The following is a 9,581-nucleotide window of genomic DNA, read 5'->3' on the forward strand; positions in this document are numbered from 1 at the left end:
TTCCTAGCCTTTAGCCAACTCCCATCTAGTCAAGAGGACGATTATGAAGAAGAAGGTGCCCGTAAGCCGCTCTAGATAAGTCAACTTCACTGAGACTGAGGAGATCTTGCAGAATGAACCAGTGATAGCTGGTATGTTTACCATTGATTCCCACCCAGCACATGTGTTGTTTGATTCTAGTGCATCACATTCATTCACAAGCATGGGGTTTACATAGAGGCATAATATATCTCTTATGGCTATTCCTATTGCCTATAGAATCAGTACTCTAGGTGCACAGTTGTGCGTTAATACTCATACGAACATACTTAGATTAGTGCTAGCCACTCACACTTACCGCCTCTAGTTCATGGTGCTACCTGGGCAAGGCATAGATGCAATTCTAGGCATGAACTAGTTGTGAGTTTATGGGGTAGTCTTGAACCTTAAGCAGAGAGTTGTTGAGTTACAGTTTCCTTCTTCCAAGGATAGGATGTCTCTCCTTATACCCTCAGATCCAACCTTACCAGTTGTTGCTCATGTTGAAGCTTCTCCTAATCTTGCCTCTATTCCTGTGGTCTGTTAGTTTTTGGATGTCTTCCCTAAAGATCTACCTGGGTTATCACCAGATAGGGACGTAGAGTTTACTATTGAGTTAGAACCTAGCATTGCTCCTATTTCACGGTGTCCCTACCGCATGGCTCCTAAAGAACTAGCAAAAATGAAGAAGCAGTTAGAGGAATTTTTGCAGAAGGGTTTTATCCATCCTAGCTCTTCACCATGGGGTTGCCTAGCTATTTTTGTGAAGAAGAAAGACGGTACTCTACGGATGTGTGTAAATTACTACCCTCTCAATGCGGTAACTATTAAGAACAAGTATCATTTACCTCATATTGATACTTTGTTCGATCAGTTGGCTGGTGCAAAGGTGTTTTCAAAGATTGATCTTCATTCTAGGTATCATCAAATTAAGATCTAGCAACAAGATATACCAAAGACAACTTTCTCTACTAGGTATGGGTTGTATGAATACCTAGTCATGTCCTTTGGTCTCACCAATGCTCCTGCATTCTTTATGTATCTCATGAATTCAGTCTTCATGCCGGAGTTGGACAAGTTTGTAGTGGTGTTCATTGATGACATTTTGATATACTCCAAGAACAATGAAGAGCATGCACAACATCTTTGGATAGTACTGACTTGATTGAGAGAAAACAAGCTATATGCCAAATTCAACAAGTGTGAGTTTTGGTTGGATCGAGTGTAGTTTTTGGGACATGTTCTGGCACCTAAAAGTATCTCAGTAGACCCAAGCAAGGTGCAGGATGTGTTAAATTGGAAGTCTCCAAAGTTAGTGCATCAGATCCGTCAGTTCCTTGGTCTTGCTAGTTATTATCGGCACTTCATTCTTGACTTCTCCAAAATAGCCCAACCAATGACCAAGTTGCTCCAGAAAGATGTTAAATTTGTATGGAGTCCGGCTTGTGAAGAAGCTTTCCAAGCCCTAAAGGAATTTCTTACCTCTGCTCCTATTCTTGCCCAACCAGATGTTGATAGGCCATTTGATGTGTATTGTGATGCCTCAAGGACTGGACTGGGATCCGTGCTTATGTAGGATGGACGTGTGATAGCTTATGCTTCACGTCAGCTAAAAAAGCATGAGGTGAATTATCCCACCCATGATTTAGAGTTGTCTGTTGCGGTGCACGCTCTAAAAGTTTGGAGGCATTATTTGTTGGAAAATAAAGTGCATATTTATACGGATCACAAGAGTCTCAAATATATTTTCACTTAGCCCGAGCTGAACATGAGGCAACAGAGATGGTTGGAGCTAATCAAAGATTATAATTTGGAGGTTCATTACCATCCTAGAAAAGCTAATGTGGTAGTTGATGCCTTAAGTCAGAAGTCACATCAAGTGGAAGAAGATTCCTTGTCTCTCAACCATGCTGAGGTGCTAGCTCACATTGCTCTAGTCTCGGATCTTCTTGAGCAAATTATTATAGAGCAAAGGCAAGATGTTTTGGAAATTCCGCATATCAAGAAGGTAATTGCCGAAGGGTGTGGTCCTCATTTTAGTTTTGAAGATCAAGGTGTAGTGAGGTTCAAGAACAGATTGGTTGTTCCATCAAGAGAGGAGCTTAGAAGAAAGATTTTGGATGAAGCTCATAATTCCAAGTCATCCATTCACCCGAGAAGTTACAAGATGTACCATAATTTGCGCCACTTGTATTGGTGGTCAAATATGAAGCAGGATATCACCAAGTATGTCACGGAATGCAACATTTGTGGAAGGGTTAAGGCAGACCATATATGTACACTGGGATTTTTGCAACCCTTGCCTATCCCTGTTTAGAAATGGGAGGATATTTCCATGGACTTTGTTGTGGGTTTACCCTGCATATCCAAGGGATGTGACTCTATTTGGGTCATTGTAGACCGTCTCACTAAGTCCGCTCATTTTCTCCCGGTAGATACCAAATATTCAGCCAAGAAGTATGCCAAGTTGTATTTTGACTGGATTGTGACCCTACATGGAGTTCCTCTTACTATTGTCTCTGATAGAGGGTTAGTCTTTGTCTCTCGTTTCTAGAAGCAACTTCAGCAATGTCTTGGTACTAGTCTCCTTAGAAGTTCAGCTTATCATCTGCAAACTGATGGCCAAACAAAAAGGGTAAATTAGGTACTTGAGGATATGTTGAGAGCTTGTGCCATTTCTTTTCTTGAAAAGTGGGATGAATGCTTGACTCTAGCTGAGTTTTCTTATAACAATAGTTATCAAGAAAGCATTCGAATGAAACCATTTGAGGCCATGTATGGCAAGAAATGTAGAACACCACTTAACTAGATTGAAGTGGGTGACCGTCGTTATTTTAGACCTAATTTTATCAAAGAAGCTCGAGAGCAAGTTAGGATTATTCAGAGCCATTTGAAGGCAGCTCAAAGTCATCAGAAAACTTATGCCAATAAGCGAAAAAGGCCCTTGCAATTTGAAGTTAGTGATCATGTGTATCTCAAAGTGTCACCCCTAAGAGGGGTGCATCGCTTTGGTGTCTAGGGAAAGCTAGCCCCTCGCTATGTTGGACCTTACAAAATTTTGACCCGGTGTGGTTCTATTGTCTACTATATCTAGCTCCTAGATATTTTGTCAGCAGTGCATAATGTGTTCTATGTTTCTCAGTTAAAGAAATGTTTGTGGGTCCCTAATGAAGCTATGGAAATTGTAGGACTTCCCCTCTAGCCTGACTTGTCTTATATTGAGCATCTTGTTAAGATCTTAGATTAAAAAGAAAGAGTGACTAGAAACAATGTGATGAAGTTTTATAAAGTTCAGTGGCAAAATCACTCGGAGGACAAAGCAACGTGGGAGCAAGAAATCTATATCTTGAAGCATTATCCCCGCCTTCTTTCTAGTTCATCGAGGTAATTGTTTAAATTGGAATTTATTTCTTATCTCTTTTCCCACACTAGGCACATGAAATCTTGGGACGAGATTTTGTTTAAGGGTGGTAGATTTGTAACACCCTCGGTGTTACACCATAAATCATTTACTAAAACATATCATGACCATCATGTTTATGTGTTAATGCACGTAATAAAGTGTGTAGATCAATTTCTGTAACTCAAAACGATCAACTAAAATACGAAACAAAAGTTGATTCAATAGCCATGTTATATAATTTAGGATTTAAAACAAATTTTTATTAAGCAAAAATGCTATAGAACATGTATGTGGTACTTAAATATAGTTTGAAGTATAAACTTTGTAGATGACAATGAAATACTTGTGGTCAAAAAATGATATTACTAGCTAATATTTCCACTAGCTTAGAAATTGTAAATGGAAATCAAATTCAACTAAAAAACTTAGAAATCTTCAAGTCTACCAACAGTTCGACACTGCTATGTTTAGCAGTTTATTGTGAGAGATTGGGTTACGGAGTGGTGTAGTGTTATAGCTCAATTTGGTAGTCTCATGTGCTATCTTGAGCATGGTGAAGATGGTTTAGGTTTAGGAGCAACCGTTTGGTCGTGTTGAGCGCTTTAAAATTCGTGCGTGTTACCGGTTTGGGCTGGTTGGTCACGTGGCCGCGATCACCGCGCTCGGGCGCTCGGTGTCGCCACGTTGGTCACGCGTGCATGTGTGCACGCTGCCATGCGTGGCCGCCTCTAGCTTGGCCATGGCTCGGCTACCGCTGGCCCCATCACGTGAAGCCGCTACTGCTCCCACCTACCCCATCCCGCGCTGCATTGTTGTCGTGTTCGCGCTGGTCCGCTGCATCTCTTTTCTATTGCCATCCCTATGCGTGTCATCTCTGTCGCGAGCACATGGGTGAGCCACCGTTGCCATGCCATTTATGGCACTGCAGCACGCGGGCCACGCTGGTCAGACGTGGGCACACGTTGTCCATAGTGCTGGCGTGTGGGCCTCCCGAGCTCGTCGCTCGTGTCCCGCCAAGGCAAGGATGAGCCAAGCCCACTGCCATGCTCCATTTCTCCCTTTCTCTCTTCTCTCTCTACTTTCCACCACCGTCGTGTCATGTCATGGTGAGCTAGAGAGCGAGCACCTCTCATCAATTCCTCGTGCTCGCATCTCCGCCTTCACCTCCCCTCTCCAGCCGACCCCACCCCGCCTTGATTGTGGCTCGGCCGAGCTCCAATTTTGGAGCTTTGCCCACCACCGTGCTATTAAGGCCCGTCACCACCCGCGTCGTGGCCAGCCTCCACCACTTCACCCTATGACAATTCCTTTGCACCACTAGCTCGCCTTGGCTCCCTCTTCATCGTGCACATGCTAGTTGCAGCTCTAGTGCCGCCTCCTTGCCGCTGATGTGGCCATGCCTTTGTGGTCTATCGTTCACCTCGCAGTGCGCACATGGCTAGCCTCACTCGGGTCATCTCCGACCAAGCCAGCATCTCGGTAAGGTCACTGGTGAGTTGTCGTTGCTCACCCGCTACCCCTACCACCTTGTTGTTGTTCTAGCTCATTAGAACATCGTCGCCATTGCCATAGGGTGCCCGCCGTCATGGAGAGGTCCTTCTACGGTGTCCCGGCTCATGCAACCACCGCCCATCGTCTCACGTTGAACCCTAGGTGAGCGTCGGCCTTGTAGATAAGTCAACGTGGGTCCCATTATATAGAGGAGAAAGATCTGAGGGTTCCGTTGCAAAGTTGTTGTCTGTAGAAATAGTACGTATAGTGTTCGCGCTATTTTCTGATAATGCGAGGTGTTTTTTGCTAATGTGCCAGCGCGCGGGGGCTTTCTCGCCGCCGGCCGCCTCCACGCGTGGGCCACGTTGGGCCAAAATTAGTTTAGGTTTTTTGTGGAGAATAGAAATAGCTTTTCATTTGTATTTTTGAGCTGATCTTTGGTAAATCATATAAAATCATGTAGGTATCCAAAAATTATGAAACCAATTTTGTTAAGTTCATAAAATTGTGCTCTATCTGTTAGTGTATTTAGTTCATATATATACATAATGATATTAGGAGCAATTAAATCATTTGAGAGCGCTTAATATTATTAGGTTAAATATTGTAGGAATCTTTGTGGCAAAATGGTGATAGCTGTAGCTTTGAAAATTTTACAGAGCTTCATGGTATTATTATGTGCTCACTGTAATTTTTGTAGCTTTAGAATAGACTTAACTTAAGAGTAGTTAAATGCTCTTTGTTTCAAATATACATTAAATCATTAGTAGAAATAGAGATATGTCCTTCATTTGTAAAGCTATGTGTTTATTAGTTGAACCCAACACTTTACTTGATGAACATGATAGTTAGCTTAGTATCTTAGTCATTAGAGCTAGCTTAGTAGTTTGCCATGTGTATTCTTATTTTAGGAGCTACTGTTGCTAAAATACTTAGTGTTGCATCATCATCGCATGCATGTAGAGAACGAGTAGGCGGAGATCGTGACCATCAGAGACCATGAGTTTGAGGTGGTGATCGAGGAGTACGAGGATGAGATCCTTGTGTAGGAGGAGGTCTTAGAGCCACCATTGACTGACTGAGCTAACACCGTGCCTACCCAAGGCAAGCCCTGGTGCATAACCCTTATTTTGAATGATCACTGGATATATATATGTGATGTGCATTTACGTTATAGGATTTATATTAAAACTACATGCATAGATAACCTACCTATGAGTCCTACTAGCATAGGTCGAGTAGTTGTTATGCTTAGGCTATCGGTAGCATGAGTAACCTACCGTTACTCACAATTGGTGATTATTATTATCACTCTCATGATAAAAATGGTGAAAAGAAATGGAGACCGGGTAGGGATATGGTACAAGTATTGGTGGGTGTAATAGGTTGTGTCCTGTGACCAATGGGGCATAGCTTGGTTACACTATTTTCCTTGTCTGTGTCGGTTAAGGACTGACCATTACATTGGATTCTAGTTAGGTCACAGACTTATTATCCTAAGCACATACTTGCTTATGGGAGCGAGAAGGCTCGTTGCTCTCTTGTCGTGGATTCTGGATCTTTTCGGACTGACTGATTGGAGATGGGGATGGTGGAGGTCTAAGCACCACACTGAGTCTGGGACTCAGGTGTGGAGGCTTGGAGTCCAAGTTTGGACAGGGACCTAGACCCCATGATAGGAGAGTGGTGGGTTGGTCTTGCTTGTGCCTAAGATACAAGCGGGTCATGTGTTTTGAGGAACCTAGCTGGGCTACATTGGTTCACAAATCGCTGTGTAATATGGTACGACTATCTATGATCTAGCACCGTAGTAAGAACTAGAAGATGAAAAGGAATGAATGGATCTGATTACTCAATGCTTGCTTGAAAGTAGAACAGGTGCTTACCTAGAATGGTTAGCTAATGAATTAATCATGACAGCTAATAAAATACATATATAAGGATTCACTACTAGTAATGCTTTTTGCAAAAAGGGAACCCAGCAAACCATAAAGCTTATCATATCCTTTGGAGTTAGGAAATTATTCCCACTAGTCGGATAAGTCTTGCAAGTACATTATGTACTCAGGGTTTATTTACCCCTATTGTAGGTGCAACTTGAGGAATGACTGTTGTATGGAGGATTCTTCTGGTGGGCACAAACGGATTCTTGTATCTTATCGTTAGATGTTTATTTTAATTCCGCTATTTAAATTCCGCACTCTGAACTTAGTATTGTAATAATGTATTTCTGAGAACTCTTGTTGTATGAAATAGACTAAGTATTGTAAACTTGTTCTCATTATTGGATCCTGGAGAAAAATCATGGATTGTTCGAGTTCTCCCTTAGGGTGTGTGTAGGGTCGAGATGGCGGACTAGAGGGAGGGTGAATAGTTCTTTCTAAAACTTAATCATGTCGGCTAACCGAAACAAGTGTGGAATTAATACTATCGGTCTAGCCAAAACTGCACCCCTCTATCTTTGTTCTCTAACACCTCGCTAAGATCCTAATTAAGCAACAAAGGTGCCGTACTAGCTAGAGCTCACCTAATCAATTCTAGGAGCAAGGTCACACAAACATATGCCACTAGTACTTCCAGCAACGAGGGAGCTCCTACACATTGATGAGGACATCACTTCTTCGGATGTACCAGCTGATCCTCCAACCGTCATGCAAGGTCCAATGACCCGGGTCGAATGCGTCAACTCAATTTACAGGTGAGCTCGTTCTTAAGCGATCCTTTTCATACTTTTGAGAATAGACTACTACCTAATGATGTTATCTTGCTTAGGAACATTGGAGAGGGTCAAGAGGGACTAAGAGGACATGGAGGAGGTGATGATGACCAGCAAGGACGTCCAACACAAGCCGGAGGCCCAGTCCAACAAGAATTCGAGTCTGCCTCGGCCTCTAGGACCAGTCTGCCTTAAACTGGTCGCCCAGGACGCGTCCGGACTCCGTTTTCGATGATCCACATATGGATGGAAAGCTAATTTGATAAGGAAGCCAATCCAAGTGGTTTCACATCAAAAGCTATTTGGAATCAATGGAAATCGTCGAAACAAGTCAGCGTCCAGAATCTATCAGGGTGCTACGACACCGTCTTTTGGTCCGTTGGACCATGTATCGAGTTTCGGCCCATTAGGGGTGCATCTAGGGGTCTTGCATGACCCTAGAGTCTTCATAAACAGCCACCGCCCCTCCATTAGGGTTCGGGTTTTGCTTAGATTAATCTGTCAAGAACAGTTTCGCCGCTCATCGGTTTGTGAGACCCCCAACTTCGTGAGTTTAATCATTCATCTGCAATTTGGTTGCGTTCTTTCTTGTTCTTGCTTGTGTTCTTCGTTGCGCAGGCAGGGATTAGCCTTCTTGGCGAGGTCAACCTGGTCCGTGACTCGGTTGATAACCAGATGAGCTATGGTGCTAAGATTGCAGGGTTCGATCTTTTGATCTGAAGCCGGATCGGTATGTCATTCTCCGCCACAACGATAGTTACCATCACCTGACGGAAGATCGGGATCCCCATCTCCATTAAGTGGTAATCAGAGCTAAGGTATACCATTAGGTTCACTTTTATTCCCTAGTTTGAGTGTTTCGTATTCGTCCCATAGTCCAGTGCCATACTCGTTTTCCTATCCTAGAACCTTCCGCGCCATAGCCTTTGCATGTTTCAGTTTCAGAGTCCATTGTGTTGAGTTTGTGTCCTGGTTGAGGTCTTGTTGCTGGTTAAGTCATGTTAGAGTCCAGTTCGTGTGTTTTCCCCCATCGTTTCCATCAAATCTTGGCTGTTGTGACCAATTTTGCACACATTGTTCCCGCTTTGTCCTCTAATTCGAAGTCAATTCTTAAAACTGGTCCAGTTTTCGCATACGAACTCCGTTTTTGACGTTCCATATATGCAAATCGATCAGAAAAAAATTTTGGATCCGTCCATCCCCCGCATTATCGGGGTTCAGAATTTTTAGATTGGTCAAAAAGTGGTCACAAGATCCTCGTTTCGTGGTCACAAGGTTTTTGTCGATTTTCATCTAGTTTTCTGAAAATTCCACAGGCCACGTCTTACACTTGTTTGAGCTCATATTTTTTTTGGCTACTTCTTTTGTGGTCCTAAGTAAAGAAAAAATATCAAAAAAATAAAATAAAAAAGTCAAAATTTCCCAAAAAAATAACGACATCCCAAAAAATAGAAAAAAAGAGAGGGACAAAAGAGGAACAATATCTAGAGGAGCACATAGAGAAGCCCAAAGTGAGTTGTGTTTGCGTGTGCTATCTGGTTCCTTGTTTGTGTTGCTATTTCCATCCACCATACTTGTTTTTCTCATACCTATCACCTTGCTATCCACCATACTTTTGTCACAACCTGGTACTTGCAACACTTTAGACCAGCAACGAGAATAAGTACTTTGGACTATAATTCAGCATTACTTTCTGTTACTAACTTGTGTGCCAGATATACATATTACTCTTTGTTTGCCTTCCAAGCTCCATAAATTCTTCAGATCAGTACAGAAAAAGGGCCTTGCAATCTCAGTACCACTACCTCACAGGTATCACGGACCAGCCGCCGGTTGTACCGCCCACTGCTTGCGTTGGTAAGAACTTTGTAAGAGCTTGGTAAGACGCTTCCACTTGCTATGAAAAGTGACACCACTACAACCACGTAGTCATTTGGTAGGGATAACTTTCAC

The sequence above is a fragment of the Miscanthus floridulus genome, chromosome 7 (assembly GCF_019320115.1).
Source record: "Miscanthus floridulus cultivar M001 chromosome 7, ASM1932011v1, whole genome shotgun sequence".
NCBI classification, from domain to species: domain Eukaryota; kingdom Viridiplantae; phylum Streptophyta; class Magnoliopsida; order Poales; family Poaceae; genus Miscanthus; species Miscanthus floridulus.